This window comes from Taudactylus pleione, unplaced genomic scaffold (assembly GCF_031769625.1).
Source record: "Taudactylus pleione unplaced genomic scaffold, aTauple2 ptg000050l, whole genome shotgun sequence".
In the NCBI taxonomy this organism is placed as follows: domain Eukaryota; kingdom Metazoa; phylum Chordata; class Amphibia; order Anura; family Myobatrachidae; genus Taudactylus; species Taudactylus pleione.
Genome location: NW_028284452.1, coordinates 1,911,541 through 1,929,149, shown reverse-complemented (window position 1 = coordinate 1,929,149; position 17,609 = coordinate 1,911,541). Strand labels below are relative to the sequence as shown.

The window sequence follows — 17,609 nt, the reverse complement described above, 5'->3', positions numbered from 1 at the left end:
GTTTGCAGGTAGTGAGCTGAAAATAAACAAGCCAGGTTTGCAGGTAGTGAACTGAAGCGCCGGATGTCAGCAGGCTCAGGCACTCAGGTATGGGCAAGGGTGATGGAGGTAGCGGGGTAGTCCAGTGGGAACTAGGAGCTGACAGGCAGACTGGCAGACAGCGAATTCACAGGAACAGGAAAGCACAGAGAACTCCCTCTCAGCTAGGCTGAGATACACGTTGCACTGGCAAAGAAGGAAGGCACTGACCCTTCCTAAATACCCCATGCCATGCTGTTACTGGCCGGAGGGAACATGTGACTCACCAGGATTGGCCAGCCACATCACATGGCCAGAAGGCAAGATGGTGGCGCCCATGCCAAACGGAACGGAGACACCACCAGGCCTCACCAGCGCAGAGTGACAACAGGGCCGCACAACAACGCGCGCAGCCAAAGCCCCCCGCCAGACACCAGCTCCGCCACCAGACAGCCCGCGCCACAACGACCTCACAGGTAACACCCGCCTAGCGCCATGCTGAAATACCCTGGCCGTGACAGTCTGGGGGTCGAGCCTTCAGTTTTGTGGCTCCAACCTTATGGAACCCACTTCCCCGCACAGTTCGAGAGGCCTCCACTCTAGAATCCTTCAAAAATAGACTCAAGACCTATTCACCCAGCATTTCACTAATATCCCTTGTTTAAGCTTATTTTGTATTTTGTACTGGAAATGTAAAGCACTTTGAGACCTTTAGGAGAAAAGCGCTATATAAATAAAATTATTATTATTATTATTATTATTATTATTATTATTACTCAGCCTAAGACTAATGGTGCATACACCCGTAGCGATCAGCCAACGAGGTGATATCACTGGCTGATTGCCCCGCACTGTGCCTGGTGTGTTGGATGATTTATATAGATCATCCAACACACCACCAACTGCCCACCAACTCTAGCGACACACGATCAACAATTGCGGGTCCCTATAGTAACTTGCTCGATATCAAGCAAGTTGACCGGCATGCACGGCCGATGGACGATATCGCTATCATCCATATGTGGCTGCACATCGCTGGTCTAAGGTAAGTTGGTAGGGACCATTTAAAAGGACGATTTGATAGATAACGATATCGTTATCGTTCAAATCATCCTTTAAAATCGCTACGTGTGTACGCACCATTAGATAGACAGAAGGTGCAGCGCTTGTAGCAGGCACTAAAAATCTATAACTATTCCTGATTAGTGCACATAAAAAATAAATGAACTTGTGGTAATTTATGTCATTTACTTCAGTTGAAGAGGTGGAATTATTTAAGGCTGCTAAAGGCTCTTCCTGGTTGCAAAACATTTGACTGTCCCTCCCGAACCATAACAGACCCCTTTGCTATGATCTGTGACATAATAACGCCACTCTGTGTGTCCCCCCCAAGTTCTGCTCCTCCTACTGTACATCTGACCCAATACTGCACCGCGCTGCATATGAGGAATTAAATCAGTCATCTCCGAAACAAGTGTATTATGCATCAAACACTCTGAGACCAATACAAAACCTGTAATAGAATACAATGAGTTGTATGTGTGCATGTATATGTAATAGGGAATATAGATTGTAACTCCACTGGGGCAGGGACTGATGTGAGTGGCCACATATGCTATGTAAAGCGCTGCGGAATATATGTGCGCTATGTAATAACTGGTAATAATAATGGGAAGTGCCGCTGCTTCATTGTTATTTTAATGAAAGGTCTGAGCTTCATCCTGCATCACAAGAGTCTGTTTCTGAGAAGGATAAAGTGATGAACTGTCTTTATTATTTCCTTTAAGGATAACTGTAGTATACAGATTATTGTAGTATATAGATTATTGTAGTATACAGATTATTGTAGTATATACAGATTATTGTAGAATATAGATTATTGTAGTATACAGATTATTGTAGTATACAGATTATTGTAGTATATACAGATTATTGTAGTATACAGATGATTGTAGTATAGAGTTTATTGTAGTATACAGATTATTGTAGTATATACAGATTATTGTAGTATATAGATGATTGTAGTATATATGATTATTGTAGTATATAGATGATTGTAGTATATAAGATTATTGTAGTATAGAGATGATTGTAGTATAGAGATGATTGTAGTATAGAGATTATTGTAGTATACAGATTATTGTAGTATATAGATTATTGTAGTATACAGATTATTGTAGTATATAAGATTATTGTAGTATACAGATTATTGTAGTATATGGATTATTGCAGTATACAGATTATTGTAGTATATAGATTATTGTAGTATAGAGATTATTGTAGTATAGAGATTATTGTAGTATATAAGATTATTGTAGTATATAAGATTATTGTAGTATACAGATTATTGTAGTATATAGATTATTGTAGTATAGAGATTATTGTAGTATAGAGATGATTGTAGTATAGAGATGATTGTAGTATATAAGATTATTGTAGTATACAGATTATTGTAGTATAGAGATTATTGTAGTATACAGATTATTGTAGTATATAAAATTATTGTAGTATACAGATTATTGTAGTATATAGATTATTGTAGTATAGAGATTATTGTAGTATAGAGATTATTGTAGTATAGAGATGATTGTAGTATATAAGATTATTGTAGTATACAGATTATTGTAGTATATAGATTATTGTAGTATACAGATGATTGTAGTATACAGATTATTGTAGTGTACAGATTATTGTTGTATATAGATGATTGTAGTATAGAGATGACTGTAGTATAGAGATTATTGTAGTATATAAGATTATTGTAGTATATAAAATTATTGTAGTATACAGATTATTGTAGTATATAGATGATTGTAGTATATAGATGATTGTAGAATACAGATCATTGTAGTATACAGATGATTGTAGTATATAGATTATTGTAGTATATAGATTATTGTAGTATACAGATTATTGTAGTATACAGATTATTGTAGTATATAGATTATTGTAGTATATAGATTATTGTAGTATAGAGATGATTGTAGTATAGAGATGATTGTAGTATATAAGATTATTGTAGTATATAAGATTATTGTAGTACATAGATTATTGTAGTATACAGATTATTGTAGTATACAGATGATTGTAGTATACAGATGATTGTAGTATATAGATGATTGTAGTATATAGATGATTGTAGTATATAAAATGATTGTAGTATATAGATTATTGTAGTATATAGATGATTGTAGTATATAGATGATTATAGTATACAGATTATTGTAGTATATAGATGATTGTAGTATACAGATTATTGTAGTATATAGATGATTGTAGTATACAGATTATTGTAGTATATAAGATTATTGTAGTATATACATGATTGAAGTATATAGATGATTGTAGTATAGAGATTATTGAAGTATACAGATTATTGTAGTATATAGATTATTGAAGTATACAGATTATTGTAGTATATAGATTATTGTAGTATATAGATTATTGTAGTATAGAGATTATTGAAGTATACAGATTACTGTTGTATATAGATGATTGTAGTATACAGATTACTGTTGTATATAGATGATTGTAGTATACAGATTACTGTTGTATATAGATGATTGTAGTATACAGATTACTGTTGTATATAGATGATTGTAGTATACAGATTACTGTTGTATATAGATGATTGTAGTATACAGATTACTGTTGTATATAGATGATTGTAGTATACAGATTACTGTTGTATATAGATGATTGTAGTATACAGATTACTGTTGTATATAGATGATTGTAGTATACAGATTACTGTTGTATATAGATGATTGTAGTATACAGATTACTGTTGTATATAGATGATTGTAGTATACAGATTACTGTTGTATATAGATTATTGTAGTATATAGATTATTGTAGTATAGAGATTATTGAAGTATACAGATTACTGTTGTATATAGATGATTGTAGTATACAGATTACTGTTGTATATAGATGATTGTAGTATACAGATTACTGTTGTATATAGATGATTGTAGTATACAGATTACTGTTGTATATAGATGATTGTAGTATACAGATTACTGTTGTATATAGATGATTGTAGTATACAGATTACTGTTGTATATAGATGATTGTAGTATCCAGATTACTGTTGTATATAGATGATTGTAGTATACAGATTACTGTTGTATATAGATGATTGTAGTATACAGATTACTGTTGTATACAGATTACACTGCACAACAATGTGAAAATATTTACTTCTAATTGATGTCAGCATGCAAAGAATGAATATGACATTTAAAACTCTCAGTTAGCTCTGAGTCCTGAGATATAGCCCATGTATGACGATGTCGGGGTATTCCTAGTGACGTGGGCAGAATGGAGAGAATCTTACCAGCAATCTGCGTTCCGCACACAGGGGGCAGGGCCTAATGACCCAATTAAATGAATCAGTTATTTGTCCCCTCCCCTATTCAAATATATGCGATTCACGGGATTACCCCCACAAGATAACTGTGGTGCACTGAGTGACAGCATAGGGAGCGATTCCACCGAGACATCTCAGCAATGGGACAAAGATATCAGGGGAGGTAACAGTGACAAGAGATGCCCCAAAGGAGGAGTACAAGCGCCAAGCAAAGAGAAAGCACCCCCATGTATAGGCCACTATATTACATAGTACTTTCCTATGCTGTATGTTTGTTTCCTGTGCTGTATGTTTGTTTCCTATGCTGTATGTTTGTTTCCTATGCTGTATGTGTGTTTCCTACGCTGTATGTGTGTGTTTCCTACGCTGTATGTATGTTTCCTACGCTGTATGTGTGTTTCCTATGCTGTATGTTTGTTTCCTGTGCTGTATGTTTGTTTCCTATGCTGTATGTTTGTTTCCTATGCTGTATGTTTGTTTCCTATGCTGTATGTTTGTTTCCTCTGCTGTATGTTTGTTTCCTCTTATGTATGTTTGCTTCCTCTGCTGTATGTTTGTTTCCTATGCTGTATGTTTGTTTCCTCTGCTGTATGTTTGTTTCCTATGCTGTATGTTTGTTTCGTATGCTGTATGTTTGTTTCCTATGCTGTATGTTTGTCTCCTATGCTGTATGTTTGTTTCCTATGCTGTATGTTTGTCTCCTATGCTGTATGTTTGTTTCCTATGCTGTATGTTTGTCTCCTATGCTGTATGTTTGTTTCCTCTGCTGTATGTTTGTTTCCTATGCTGTATGTATGTTTCCTATGCTGTATGTTTGTTTCCTATGCTGTATGTGTGTTTCCTATGCTGTATGTGTGTTTCCTATGCTGTATGTTTGTTTCCTCTGCTGTATGTTTGTTTCCTATGCTGTATGTTTGTTTCCTATGCTGTATGTTTGTTTCCTATGCTGTATGTGTGTTTCCCATGCTGTATGTGTGTTTCCTATGCTGTATGTGTGTTTGCTATGCTGTATGTTTGTTTCCTATGCTGTATGTATGTTTCCTATGCTGTATGTTTGTTTCCTATGCTGTATGTGTGTTTCCTATGCTGTATGTGTGTTTCCTCTGCTGTATGTTTGTTTCCTCTGCTGTATGTTTGTTTCCTATGCTGTATGTTTGTCTCCTATGCTGTATGTTTGTTTCCTGTGCTGTATGTATGTTTCCTGTGCTGTATGTTTGTTTCCTGTGCTGTATGTTTATTTCCTCTGCTGTATGTTTGTCTCCTCTACTGTATGTTTGTCTCCTATGCTGTATGTTTGTCTCCTATGCTGTATGTTTGTCTCCTATGCTGTATGTTTGTCTCCTATGCTGTATGTTTGTTTCCTATGCTGTATGTATGTTTCCTGTGCTGTATGTTTGTTTCCTGTGCTGTATGTTTGTTTCCTCTGCTGTATGTTTGTTTCCTATGCTGTATGTTTGTGTCCTCTGCTGTATGTTTGTTTCCTCTGCTGTATGTTTGTTTCCTATGCTGTATGTTTGTTTCCTATGCTGTATGTTTGTTTCCTCTGCTTTATGTTTGTTTCCTCTGCTGTATGTTTGTGTCCTCTGCTGTATGTTTGTTTCCTCTGCTGTATGTTTGTTTCCTATGCTGTATGTTTGTTTCCTATGCTGTATGTTTGTTTCCTCTGCTGTATGTTTGTCTCCTATGCTGTATGTTTGTCTCCTATGCTGTATGTTTGTCTCCTATGCTGTATGTTTGTTTCCTATGCTGTATGTTTGTTTCCTCTGCTGTATGTTTGTTTCCTATGCTGTATGTTTGTCTCCTATGCTGTATATTTGTCTCCTCTGCTGTATGTTTGTCTCCTATGCTGTATGTTTGTTTCCTCTGCTGTATGTTTGTTTCCTATGCTGTATGTTTGTTTCCTCTGCTGTATGTTTGTGCCCTATGCTGTATGTTTGTTTCCTAAGCTGTATGTGTGTTTCCTATGCTGTATGTTTGTTTCCTATGCTGTATGTTTGTTTCCTATGCTGTATGTTTGTTTCCTATGCTGTATGTTTGTCTCCTATGCTGTATGTTTGTTTCCTATGCTGTATGTTTGTTTCCTGTGCTGTATGTTTGTTTCCTCTGCTGTATGTTTGTTTCCTCTGCTGTATGTTTGTTTCCTATGCTGTATGTATGTTTCCTATGCTGTATGTTTCTTTCCTATGCTGTATGTTTGTTCCCTATGCTATATGTTTGTTCCGTATGTTGTATGTATGTTTCCTATGCTGTATGTTTGTTTCCTATGCTGTATGTGTGTTTCCTATGCTGTATGTTTGTTTCCTATGCTGTATGTATGTTTCCTATGCTGTATGTTTGTTTCCTATGCTGTATGTTTGTTTCCTATGCTGTATGTGTGTTTCCTATGCTGTATGTTTGTTTCTTATGCTGTATGTATGTTTCCTATGCTGTATGTTTGTTTCCTATGCTGTATGTTTGTTCCGTATGCTGTATGTTTGTTCCGTATGCTGTAGGTTTGTTCCCTATGCTGTATGTTTGTTTCGTATGCTGTATGTTTGTTTCCTATGCTGTATGTTTGTTTCCTATGCTGTATGTTTGTTCCGTATGCTGTATGTTTGTTCCCTATGCTGTATGTTTGTTCCGTATGCTGTATGTTTGTTTCCTATGCTGTATGTTTGTTTCCTATGCTGTATGTTTAGTTCATATGCTGTATGTTTGTTTCGTTTTGTGTTCTTATTTGTGATTGATTGAATTAAAACAACTTATTTATTTTCTATCAAGAAAATATCAGATTATTTTAAAAATAGCTTTTCACTATGACTATATTACTAATGTACATACAGTATAGTACAAGTAGTGTAGCTCAAAATATAGAGCTAGTAACAACATTCTGAAATCATTTTTGTTTTTCTTGACCTCAAATTAGTAATGTATGACGGTTAGTAATGTATGACGGTTAGTAATGTATGACGGTTAGTAATGTATGACGGTTAGTAATGTATGACTGTTAGTAATGTATGACGGTTAGTAATGTATGACGGTTAGTAATGTATGACGGTTAGTAATGTATGACGGTTAGTAATGTATGACTATTTATAGAAAGCAAACAAATGAAAAGTATTTATTTGTTGAACAGTGTTATTGTTGCATATACTGTAGATTATTGAAGTATACAGATTTTTGTAGAATACAGCATTGGTTATAAGGCACAATGGGGCAGATGTATGAAGCTCTGGAAAGTGATAAAGTGCAGAGTGATAAACGACCAACCAATCAACTCTCAACTGTCATTTTTTAAACACAGTCTGTAACATGACAGTTGGGAGATGATTGGCTGGTCGTTTATCACTTTGCACTTTATCACTTTCCAGAGCTTCATACATCTGCCCCAATGATCCCTATGGCTACATGTATTTTCATATAAAGTTTTCCATGGCCACTTATATGGAGCCCCCTGCAACACACAATACCTGAGCAAGCTCTGATAGGTATCAGTGTGTTCTCATCAACAAATAGATCTTACTGGCCAGTGGCGTAAGTTCATCCCAGACGCTCGGAGGCAAGTTATAATTTGGTGCCCCCCCATCACAGCCGCTGACACTCTAATGTAGCAATTTGCATGCAGACATGCTATAGATAGACGAAGGCAGCAGCTGATGGTCAGATATGGAGCTCTCCACTAGTGTATGGTGGCTTCTCAGGTGCCGGAAAGGGGTGCCATGTATTAAGCAGCCATGAGGGTACACTCCGGGTACATAGTTACAGCCCTAAGTGGGTTGAATATGTTGTGGACAATGGAGGAGGTGCCCACTTCAGACCTGGAGCCGTCGGCAGGTGCCTCCATTGTCTCCCATAGTTCTGCCCCTGTTACTGACTGCTTTGGGGCTCATTTACATTGGAATGTAAGTCAGTATTATGACACGCCCCTCAGATATAGCAGTAGACGCCTATCACATGTATGACACGCCCCTCAGATGTAGCAGTACACACCACTTTACCGCCACGCTCATAGGTGTTACTTTCACACTCTCCCTGAAATGCTTTTTCTAAAGTAGGCACATACGATACACCAGCTCCCCTTCCCCTTCAGAACTCAATTCAAACTACTTACACTCTCTTACAAAGCCCTTACCCAATACTCTCCAATTTACATCTCTGACCTCATCTCCCTTCATACTACAGCCGGTCCTCTTCACTCCACAAATGAAGGCGCCTATCCTTCCAAATAATTACTCCTATTCCATCTCCATGATTCTGCCTGTGCTGCTCCTTACCTCTGGAATTCTCTTCCTTTTCCCTGTTCGACTCCCAACGTCTGTACAAGACATAAAATGGGCTCTCAAGTCCCACTTATTTTTATCAAAGCCACCCAGCTCTCATCCTAACCCCCTGCTCCATGTTTACTGTCTCCCACTCCCCTTTGGACTGTAAGCTCTGAAGAGCAGGTCCCTTTTCCCCTTATGTGCTTTTTCTTCCCTCACTTTTACCATCATCTCCATCCCACTACCTACAATGGCACCAAACCTTTAGTTTGGCTGCCCTGCATCTCATTTGGGTTTTATTTTGTATTAGAAACCTTGTCTGTGTCCAGCAATGTTTTGTACTATACTACAAGTAGAGATGGCCAACTAGAGATGGTTAGCTATCAATGTTCGATGATTTTGCCACCAATGGCATAGAACTAATGGTTATCCACCATCAATGGACAAGTGGGAACGAATGGTTATTTTTTTATAAGGGGATGGAGCTTAGCTGTGCCCCTCAATGGCCTCCAAGCCCCACCACCATTTTAGATTGGTCTGGAGACCACCAAGTCCACAGCAGTGGTGGCCATCAAGGGATTAAAATATCAATGGATCACAATAGATAATGTTTGTGCCATTGATAGTAATCATCGATGGACACCCCACGGATAGTCATCCCCAACTGCAAGACACTGTTTTACCTATTCTGTTCACACGGTTACTGTTTATGTACTATGTAAGCTGCTGCGGAGCTCTTGTGGTGCTATATATATATATATATATATATATATATATATACAGGATAATAGCCTGATTCAGAGTGGGACACAAACCTGATGGTCTGCATACTACTCCGATTGAACTGTGCATGTGCAGGTCTCCCTCTGTGAGATCTCTCATAGTTCCCCCAATCACCAGGCCAGATTGACACTGCGGCCACTTGGGGCAGGGAGTGGGCAGGGCTGGATTCAGTTTCGGGAAATGGGGGCATGTCACCCCCATTTTTTGAGAGTGAGGAGTCCAAAATCAGCATCCTCAGATGTAAACTTCCTGACCTCAGCTACGGAGTTACTTGGATTGCTGGGAGTCTTGTAGAAGAACTGATATTTTGTCTTAGGACGCAGCACTTGGAACTGTGATGCAGTCGGGAGCTGATTACTTACTCCAGGCACCTCCTGCAGCATTTGTATAGGAGTTGTACTGTATAGCGCTTCCCTGTACTTCCCTGCGGCTGTGCAGGTCTGATTCAGGCCCAATAATAACACCGTCCCCTAGGCCAGATTAGGGGAAAAGGCCACATAGGTCCCACCTTGGACAGCAGATGTGTACAGTGCACTCTACTTGCTGTACATATGCTTATCGTTACCTAATAAGCTTATTTCTTGATAAAAAATGTCTCCATGGCCCAAAATAAGCTGAAGTTAATTCTATATGTCCAGTATACACATTGGGTGAGGTGGGAGTTAGGACCATACAGCAATAAGAGATCAGTGTATGAGCTGACATCACACACAGTGTTGGTGGTATAGTGGTGATCAGTGTATGAGCTGACATCACACACAGTGTTCATGGTATAGTGGTGATCAGTGTATGAGCTGACATCACAGCGTTGGTGGTATAGTGGTGATCAGTGTATGAGCTGACATCACACACAGCGTTGGTGGTATAGTGGTGATCAGTGTATGAGCTGACATCACACACAGCGTTGGTGGTATAGTGGTGATCAGTGTATGAGCTGACATCACACACAGCGTTGGTGGTATAGCGGTGATCGGTGTATGAGCTGACATCACACACAGCGTTGGTGGTATAGCGGTGATCGGTGTATGAGCTGACATCACACACAGCGTTGGTGGTATAGCGGTGATCAGTGTATGAGCTGACATCACACACAGCGTTGGTGGTATAGCGGTGATCAGTGTATGAGCTGACATCACACACAGCGTTGGTGGTATAGCGGTGATCAGTGTATGAGCTGACATCACACACAGCATTGGTGGTATAGCGGTGATCAGTGTATGAGCTGACATCACACACAGCGTTGGTGGTATAGTGGTGATCAGTGTATGAGCTGACATCACACACAGCGTTGGTGGTATAGTGGTGATCAGTGTATGAGCTGACATCACACACAGCGTTGGTGGTATAGTGGTGATCAGTGTATGAGCTGACATCACACACAGCGTTGGTGGTATAGTGGTGATCAGTGTATGAGCTGACATCACACACAGCGTTGGTGGTATAGTGGTGATCAGTGTATGAGCTGACATCACACACAGCGTTGGTGGTATAGTGGTGATCAGTGTATGAGCTGACATCACACACAGCGTTGGTGGTATAGTGGTGATCAGTGTATGAGCTGACATCACACACAGCGTTGGTGGTATAGTGGTGATCAGTGTATGAGCTGACATCACACACAGCGTTGGTGGTATAGTGGTGATCAGTGTATGAGCTGACATCACACACAGCGTTGGTGGTATAGTGGTGATCAGTGTATGAGCTGACATCACACACAGCGTTGGTGGTATAGTGGTGATCAGTGTATGAGCTGACATCACACACAGCGTTGGTGGTACAGTGGTGATCAGTGTATGAGCTGACATCACACACAGCGTTGGTGGTACAGTGGTGATCAGTGTATGAGCTGACATCACACACAGCATTGGTGGTACAGTGGTGATCAGTGTATGAGCTGACATCACACACAGCGTTGGTGGTATAGTGGTGATCAGTGTATGAGCTGACATCACACACAGCGTTGGTGGTATAGTGGTGATCAGTGTATGAGCTGACATCACACACAGCGTTGGTGGTATAGTGGTGATCAGTGTATGAGCTGACATCACACACAGCGTTGTTGGTATAGGTGGAGATCAGTGTATGAGCTGACATCACACACAGCATTGGTGGTATAGTGGTGAGCATAGCTGCCTTCCAAGCAGTTGACCCGGGTTCGATTCCCGGCCAACGCAGGATCTTTTATGTTTTTTATATTTTTGTCATATAAAATAAGGGCAACTGGAGGGAAAGCCGGATGTTATTGCTGACTGCTGCACTAATTGTACTCACCTTATATAATGCTGGTGAGAGCTAATGACAGTCACCTGAGTCTCAGGCACAGCACTAATTATACTGACTGCTCTGTGTAATAGATCAGCCAGAGCGGAGGGGGAGGGGGACAATGCAGCAATTACTGCTCTGTGTCTCATTTCCATTATTACAAAACAATAAGGTGCTTAGCTCCAGTGATAAGAGACAGTGGCTGCTGGCACCATGTACTGAGGTCTGATGGTTACATAGTGACAGCGGATCACAGATATCCCACCTATCTGCCATGCAGCCGGGCACCACGTGTAATTCATATTTAGCCTGGTAACCCTTTACCTGCCTGCTGGTCACAGCCGCTCTCATCTCTCCCAGCAGCCAGACCAGGGAGCTGAGCTATAGAAGCGTCTCCCGTGATTACATGTAATGTGGCAAACCGTAATTACCCTAATAGAGGCTCAGCAACAAGCAGCATGACTTGCATGCAACAAATCAGACATGGAGTTCCCATGTTATCAGGGTGTAAATGGGATTAACCGTCTGTATTTGCTGGTGTATGAGATAAATAGGCAATAGGTAAAATCTGAGAAATTAGCATTTTAGCAAATGGATGAAACAAAAACATCTCCTTCGAGCCGGAATTGAACCAGCGACCTAAGGATTCCTGTGTTATAATTCCACTACAGTCCTCCGCTCTACCAGCTGAGCTATCGAAGGGTTAGTGCCATTAGCCTAGTGCACAGGTATAAGGGACATCCTGCAAATGTGTCTTTTTTTTATTTATAAGGATTTGAAAATGTCAGAAGTTGAAATGTGTGAAATCAGGCTAATGGAGCATACACACGGTCAGATTTGTCAGACTTGTCAGATTTGTCAGATGAACGATTAAACGATTTGAACGATTTTACCAAAGTTTTGTACGATTTGAACGATTTGAACGATTGAACGATTTTTGACTGCATTAAAATGAATGGAATCGTCCAAGTCTGACTGCAAACACATCAGATGTCAGAAATCGTTATCTGACCATCGGGAACGCGCATCGTTGATCGTCCATCATTCAGGCATGTCAGATATGAACGATTTTCCTTCAGATATGAACGACTGAACGATTTTTAAATCGTTATCGTTCATATCTGAAGGAAAAATCTGACCGTGTGTATGCACCATTAGACCTAATTTTCTCAGGTCAGGATGTTGATATTTAAAACAACAGACAGACATTTTGCTCAGAACATATCAGGTTTGTATTCAATATATCACATGTCTAGGTATAAGGGAGAGGACATTCCCACATCACAGACACAAACATTTAAAAACAGATTTCCCCCCCAAAAAAATATTTATTTATTTTTCAAAAACTTTGCATCTCTTGCTTGAAGTTTTGAGATTGCCCATATCAAATATAACCTTGGGACCTCAATGGATACTTGTTTTTTAGGATTTAATCTCAATGTATTTTTATATGTGTCTATATTTTGCTTAACAATTAAGCTGGCCATACAATAGACCAGTGGTTCCCAAGATGGGTCCTCAGGACCTCACACAGGTCACATTTTCCAGGTAAACCAGCAGGTGCACATGTGTATTCATTACTCACCGACACATTTCCCAGGTCACCCAGCAGGAGCACAGGTGTATTCATTACTCACTGACACATTTCCCAGGTCACCCAGCAGGAGCACAGATGTATTCATCACTCACTGACACATTTCCCAGGTCACCCAGCAGGAGCACTGGTGTATTCATCACTCACTGACACATTTCCCAGGTCACCCAGCAGGAGCACAGGTGTATTCATTACTCACTGACACATTTCCCAGGTCACCCAACAGGTACACAGGTGTATTCATTACTCACTGACACATTTCCCAGGTCACCCAGCAGGAGCACAGGTGTACTCATTACTCACTGACACATTTCCCAGGTCACCCAGCAGGAGCACAGGTGTATTCATTACTCACTGACACATTTCCCAGGTCACCCAGCAGGAGCACAGGTGTACTCATTACTCACTGACACATTTCCCAGGTCACCCAGCAGGTGCACAGGTGTATTCATTACTCACTGACACATTTCCCAGGTCACCCAGCAGGTTCACAGGTGTATTTATCACTCACCGACACATTTCCCAGGTCACCCAGCAGGTGCACAGGTGTATTCATCACTCAACGACACATTTCCCAGGTCACTCAGCAGGTGCACAGGTATATTCATTACTCACTGACACATTTCCCAGGTCACCCAGCAGGAGCACAGGTGTAGTCATTACTCACTGACACATTTTCCAGGTAAACCAGCAGGTGCACAGGTGTATTCATTACTCACAGACACATTTCCCAGGTCACCCAGCAGGAGCACTGGTGTATTCATCACTCACTGACACATTTCCCAGGTCACCCAGCAGGAGCACAGGTGTATTCATTACTCACTGACACATTTCCCAGGTCACCCAACAGGTACACAGGTGTATTCATTACTCACTGACACATTTCCCAGGTCACCCAGCAGGAGCACAGGTGTACTCATTACTCACTGACACATTTCCCAGGTCACCCAGCAGGAGCACAGGTGTATTCATTACTCACTGACACATTTCTCAGGTCACCCAGCAGGTGCACAGGTGTATTCATTACTCACTGACACATTTCCCAGGTCACCCAGCAGTAGCACAAGTGTATTCATTACTCACTGACACATTTCCCAGGTCACCCAACAGGAGCACAGGTGTAGTCATTACTCACTGACACATTTCCCAGGTCACCCAGCAGGTGCACAGGTGTATTCATCACTCACCGACACATTTCCCAGGTCACTCAGCAGGTGCACAGGTGTACTCATTACTCACTGACACATTTCCCAGGTCACCCAGCAGGTGCACAGGTGTATTCATTACTCACCGACACATTTCCCAGGTCACCCAGCAGGTGCACAGGTATATTCATTACTCACCGACACATTTCCCAGGTCACCCAGCAGCAGGAGCACAGGTGTAGTCCTCACTCACTGACACATTTCCAAGGTCACCCAGCAGGAGCACAGGTATATTCATTACTCACTGACACATTTCCCAGGTCACCCAGCAGGAGCACAGGTGTATTCATTACTCACTGACACATTTCCCAGGTCACCCAGCAGGAGCACAGGAGTACTCATTACTCACTGACACATTTCTCAGGTCACCCAGCAGGTGCACAGGTGTATTCATTACTCACTGACACATTTCCCAGGTCACCCAGCAGTAGCACAAGTGTATTCATTACTCACTGACACATTTCCCAGGTCACCCAACAGGAGCACAGGTGTAGTCATTACTCACTGACACATTTCCCAGGTCACCCAGCAGGTGCACAGGTGTATTCATCACTCACCGACACATTTCCCAGGTCACTCAGCAGGTGCACAGGTGTACTCATTACTCACTGACACATTTCCCAGGTCACCCAGCAGGTGCACAGGTGTATTCATTACTCACCGACACATTTCCCAGGTCACCCAGCAGGTGCACAGGTATATTCATTACTCACCGACACATTTCCCAGGTCACCCAGCAGCAGGAGCACAGGTATATTCATTACTCACCGACACATTTCCCAGGTCACCCAGCAGCAGGTGCACAGGTGTACTCATTACTCACTGACACATTTCCCAGGTCACCCAGCAGGTGCACAGGTGTATTCATTACTCACCGACACATTTCCCAGGTCACCCAGCAGGTGCACAGGTGTAATCATTACTCACTGACACATTTCCCAGGTCACCCAGCAGGTGCACAGGTGTATTCATTACTCACCGACACATTTCCCAGGTCACCCAGCAGGTGCACAGGTATATTCATTACTCACCGACACATTTCCCAGGTCACACAGCAGCAGGAGCACAGGTGTATTCATCACTCACTGACACATTTCCCAGGTCACCCAGCAGGTGCACAGGTATATTCATTACTCACCGACACATTTCCCAGGTCACCCAGCAGCAGGAGCACAGGTATATTCATTACTCACCGACACATTTCCCAGGTCACCCAGCAGCAGGTGCACAGGTGTACTCATTACTCACTGACACATTTCCCAGGTCACCCAGCAGGTGCACAGGTGTATTCATTACTCACCGACACATTTCCCAGGTCACCCAGCAGGTGCACAGGTGTAATCATTACTCACTGACACATTTCCCAGGTCACCCAGCAGGTGCACAGGTGTATTCATTACTCACCGACACATTTCCCAGGTCACCCAGCAGGTGCACAGGTATATTCATTACTCACCGACACATTTCCCAGGTCACCCAGCAGCAGGAGCACAGGTGTATTCATCACTCACTGACACATTTCCCAGGTCACCCAGCAGGTGCACAGGTATATTCATTACTCACCGACACATTTCCCAGGTCACCCAGCAGCAGGAGCACAGGTATATTCATTACTCACCGACACATTTCCCAGGTCACCCAGCAGCAGGAGCACAGGTGTATTCATCACTCACTGACACATTTCCCAGGTCACCCAGCAGGAGCACAGGTATATTCATTACTCACTGACACTTTTCCCAGGTCACCCAGCAGGTGCACAGGTGTAATCATTACTCACTGACACATTCCCCAGGTCACCCAGCAGGTGCACAGGTGTATTCATTACTCACTGACACATTTCCCAGGTCACCCAGCAGGTGCACAGGTGTAATCATTACTCACTGACATATTTCCCAGGTCACCCAGCAGGTGCACAGGTGTAATCATTACTCACTGACACATTCCCCAGGTCACCCAGCAGGAGCACAGGTGTATTCATTACTCACCGACACAATTACCAGGTCACCCAGCAGATGCACAGGTGTAGTCATTACTCACCGACACAATTACCAGGTCACCCAGCAGATGCACAGGTGTAGTCATTACTCACTGACACATTTTAAATATCCACAGGTGGAGGTAATTATTTCACATGTGATTCTGTGAGGAGACATGGAAAACATGCCCTGTATGGGATCCTGAGGACCGAGTTTGAGAACCTGTGTGCTAGACCAACTTTCATCCAACTAGTTGGCTAGTTGGAATGAAAATCTGGTAAGGTAAAGGAGCAAATGATTATCAGCAATTTGTTCCTAACTATACCTGAATGGTTGGACGTAAGTTGGTTTAGTGTATGGCCAGATTTATCTCCCAATTGTGCCAATTTTGGTGGGACAGTCCCACTTTCTGTTCACAGACCACCCATGGGCTGCAGTATCCCATGTTGGTAGGGGAGGGGACCCCCATCTGTTTATCAGAGCAAGCAGGGAATAGATGCTGTGCACATGCGCTCAGCATCTACCACGGGAAAGGGGGGCTGGGAGCATGACCAGCAGCTCCTGGAGTGCTAGGCGTGCCCCTGGCATATTGGAAATGGGAGGCGTGGCTCACCGGCATAGTATTTCCCACGAGGCATCTGGATTCTGACCGCCAGTATCCCGATCGCTGGGATCCCAACCCCTGAAATGTTGCATAATGCTAATAAACACACAGGCCATGTTTATGGTGGGAATATTTCTATGTTTGTGTATAGACACAGGGGCTGATTCAGACCCACTCGCAAGCGCTATGCACTTGCAAGCGGGTCGATGTTTGCCCCCTGAGCATGCACCGCCTCCGGCGTACGCATGTACGAGACCTGGCAAGCGACGGGCGCTCCGTCGCTATGGGTCTCGCACCAAAGCGGGGCAGCTATCAATTGTGACAGACAGCTCACCCCGTTTTGGAAGCGGATGGGAGGGGTGGCTACACAAACGGAGGCGTTCCCGAAGGAACGCCTGCCATTTGTGGGAGGCACCACTGACATCACCAGTGATGTCAGTGGTGAGCTTCCGGCTCTGTTTAGAGCCGGAAGCTCACTGGGGCTTGCGGGAACGAGACCCTTCCACAAGGGTCTCGTCGCAAGCCCCGATGGTGGCGACCATCACCTGGCTGCT

At 42.3% G+C, this 17,609-nt stretch overlaps 2 non-coding genes across 2 annotated transcripts; one reads left to right on the top strand and one right to left on the bottom strand.

Annotated features, from left to right (window-relative positions):
* The first annotated feature begins 11,516 nt into the window (after positions 1-11,516).
* Positions 11,517-11,588, top strand: TRNAG-UCC (transfer RNA glycine (anticodon UCC)). Its single transcript has one exon. It is a non-coding gene; the product is annotated as a tRNA-Gly (tRNA).
* Positions 11,589-12,287: 699 nt separating this feature from the next.
* TRNAY-GUA (transfer RNA tyrosine (anticodon GUA)) lies at positions 12,288-12,378 on the bottom strand. Its single transcript is given in 2 exon segments — positions 12,288-12,323; positions 12,342-12,378. It is a non-coding gene; the product is annotated as a tRNA-Tyr (tRNA).
* Positions 12,379-17,609: the final 5,231 nt, after the last annotated feature.